At 36.3% G+C, this 3,841-nt stretch overlaps 1 pseudogene; it reads right to left on the bottom strand.

Moving 5' to 3' along the window:
- Positions 1-1,132: 1,132 nt before the first annotated feature.
- LOC132614563 (uncharacterized) lies at positions 1,133-3,386 on the bottom strand (annotated as a pseudogene).
- Between the last annotated feature and the right edge of the window lie 455 nt (positions 3,387-3,841).

Below are 3,841 nucleotides of genomic sequence, written 5' to 3'. Positions count from 1 at the left end.
AGTAAATCAAAAATTCAGGTAAATCAACATAATTTTGTGGGTCACTACGTTAAAGTAATATGAAGTAATCTTCAAGAACTGACACCTTCCGTTATAGTCTATACATTTTTTAATTCCTTCTGGTAATCATACTATATACCACAAACAAATTCCAAGTCTATTCACTAAACTGAAAAAAGCTATCAAGTATAGATGTAAACAACAGAACACTAACTATTAAGAATTCTTATTTCATCAAAAAGAAAACACCAACTATTAAGCACATCAGAAAAGGAAAAAAAAAAAACCTGAATCTTGACACTTAGATATAAGTTTAAACCATAAAATTTGAAAGACGGAAACAAGTATCTAGATCTACTATCTTTATGAAAGGTCAAACATTTCCATGGAGGAAGCTGCCTTCTGATATCAATTTGGTGAAAAATACATCTTAAAATGCTTGTTAAAGTTCATGCAGTTTGAATCTCGGGAAGCGAAAAGTATCACATAAATTGGGACAGAGGGAGTAACTAAGAGTCTAAAGAAAGACAAGAAGATTAGCTTAAATGGACTTTATTGGTATCTGAGAATATTTGTTTCGATCAAAACACACACACATTTCCCCAATATTCTCATACAAAGAAACATTGTGTCTAATATTCTTTCTGAAATATTTTGAAGTAGGCAAACTGTACAGCCAGCTATGCAAATGATTCCTCAAATTAGGGTCAGGCTTTAAAAGCTCATAAGATAAACTTCCCTGCACAAAACTGTCCAGGAGAAGGTGTGAAGAGAGTAATGAGAACACAGAGAAGAAATATAACACCTATGTAGTCACCATAATCAAAGTCATAAACCATGACCCCAAGAAAATGACTTCAAAGTTTAACACGTCGACAAAAGCTTAGACTAATCATGTTTAACTAATTCAAAAAAAGAGACAATCTTACCCTGAGGTCAGCCATTGCAGTCCCATACTCCTTGTATTTCTGGACCTCTAATCTCCATCTATATCGAGCTTTTCAATCATGTTATCTACATAGTATACAATAAGAGAAGTTTGTTATTGATCAAACAAAAGAAATTATATGGTTAAATAATAGATAAAAAATAGTTAATTTACCAAATTTCGAAGCTCAGTGAATAAAGTGTAATCACCAACGTCTGAGTAATAAACCAAGCATTTGTAAGATGATTAGACCGGGCAATTTTCTTTTATGGGGTAACAGGTCCTAGATAAAGGCTTACCAAATAGAAGGCATTCATATATTGGTTCTGAAACTCGATGGTAGTTGTCTTCACTCTTTATACAGCATCTTGTTCAAAAATGTTAAAAGGAGAAGTGAACTGGCGAATAAATTAAGGAGAAATGAACTGACAAAGAAATTACGGAGAACTGGTATATACTTCTTACAAAAAGCCCAATTTTATTGACTAATCTGTCTGAGTTCTCCTTTAAAACAGATGGTAATCATGGCTATTGGAAAAGAAAGTATAGCTCAATGAAGATTCAAACAATGTGATGCATCGGTGTTGCCTCCCTCAAAAAATAGAAAAATAAATAACCAGAAAGGATGTAGGATCCTCCTCATGAAAAGGAAGGCCAAGAAAGGAATTGGTGGTAGCCTAAAACAACACTATCAAAATTTAAAACAACATTATCAAAATTGCTTTAAGGTTCTAAGCAATGAACTCGAGAACCCCAACAAGAATTTTGGTTCGGAGGAATGGGTTGTTTTTGGAATACAAATTGAAGCCATATTTTGGATCGTATGAGCATTAAATAAATAAATACTATATGCATTGGAATCACCAGTTCATATCTCCTTTTTAATATAATGAATCTTAAGACAATAATCAGTTGCTGCATAATAAAGTACAACACAAAATGATTGCTCAGACGTTCAAAAAGGAGAACTCCATTCTCAGAGAATAAACTTTGCATAAAAATGTTCCAATAAATCAAAGAGTACCAGAATGAGATTCCAGCTCCCACCATGCACCAGCATCTTCCTTCAAAATAGAAGCACCAACATCCTCTTTATCAAAGAATCCATTAGAATCATCACTCTCAACTTCAGAGTAATACAGTTTTTTCTCTATCTCTGGATCATATGTCCACTCCAACATTTTCAGAACATCTCGGTCCTTCCACCGGCCAATAACAGAGACAGCTTCTTTCTTGGCCTTTCCCATCATGATCTCTTGCCACGAGAAAACAGCATCCGCTGTTCTCTTAAGAGCACCGTCACTGCTATCACCAACAACCACTGTCTTCAAACATCTCAACCTTGCCTCCTTCAAGACTTGCAAAAAATCTGAATCATCAGACACAAGAACCACATAACCCACCATTTTCTTATCCATTACATCAACTAAATGATTCCTCAGTGCGATACCATCAGCTTGTGGCTTATCCGAGACAGTCCAAACCCAAAAACCTGCTCGTTTTAATTCATCTGTCAAACCATACCCGACTTTTGGAGTCAAAACATCCCTAACGCCATACTTATACTTATCCATCTTCATTGCATACTTAGCCACCAACTTCACCCTCATTTTCCCTCTAGCAGACTCTATCTGATTCAACCTTTGTGTGCTCACGTTCGTGAATTTGCTTAAAATGATTTACAAGCTTCTCATTGATATAGAATCTCCTCCCACACACTCTACATGTATAAGGGTCCTCTACCTTTACAACCCCATTGCTTTCCAATGAATTCAATGTTTTCCGCTCTTTCCTTTGCTGCATAACTAAAGGAGGAACATAAAGGCATGTCGATTAGCATAAGCTACTGTATATCTCACGACTCCAAATTCCCCTGCTGCCTTCTTTAGCTTGGTGGCAGCCTCAAATGATGGAAATGACTTAGGTGGTTTGTTATCCAAATCCCAGAAAATTCCAACACTGGCTCTAACTGATGAGGCCAAGGAACCAAAACCCAAACGAAATTTGGGTTCACAGTGAAAACATCTTGTATGGGCGCGAATAGCATGTATAAAGGTGCTTACTTTGACACGTTCAGTCATTGTCTCAGCAAAATGTTCGAATTGAAGCTTTCGTGGAGGCAAAAATTTTACAATCCAGTTTACTGTTAAAAATATTACCAGGTGATATCATCGGAGAAAAGGGGCTTAGGATTCTGGTACCTAAAACTTGATTTCGCCTGAGAGAGATGGCAATGACTCTTGGTGGGTAACATTTCCAGGTGGAAGCTGCAATATACAATCATCATACCATGTAAAGGTTATCATGTGACTTTATGTTGCAGTTCAGAATCTTCTGATAAATATGTTATAACAACTCACCAACGCACAACTTTTGCACAATTGAGTATGGACATAACTTTAAGAAGACGCTCATTACATCACATATACACTAGCATCAGCTCTATGATCCAGTCCAGCATTTGTTGCTAACTTATTCATGAAAAGTTGAAGTGAATGTTAACTTCATTTAAGAAAGCTTCTCATACATAGATATCTAAGATAAATCTAGCTCAAAAGCACATACCTTATCGCCTAATCCTTGAGCTGCAGCGAGAACTTGGGTCCTCTGTGCTTGTACAGGACTTAAAGTGATACATTTAGCTGTAACACCATTTATACCTTTAGCTGTAACACCATATATCTTTGCAAGGTACCTAGAACTGTCTCCTTTGCCACATCCAACATCTACTATGGACGTCGGTTTCTTTGCTAGCTCTTCTGCAAGTTATGGGTGTGTTCAGTATGAAGGAAAATGTTTTCTAGGAAATAGGTGGTATTCTTACTTATTTTCTTGTGTTCGGTACGTAAGCAAAAAAAATTAGTATCCTAAAAGCATTTGTATATAATTTAGGCGGGTTGGGTATGAGCCGCT

The sequence above is a fragment of the Lycium barbarum genome, chromosome 10, assembly GCF_019175385.1.
Source record: "Lycium barbarum isolate Lr01 chromosome 10, ASM1917538v2, whole genome shotgun sequence".
Lineage (NCBI taxonomy): Eukaryota > Viridiplantae > Streptophyta > Magnoliopsida > Solanales > Solanaceae > Lycium > Lycium barbarum.
Note: the sequence above shows the minus strand (reverse complement) of the source record. Positions and strands in the feature narration are given on the sequence as shown.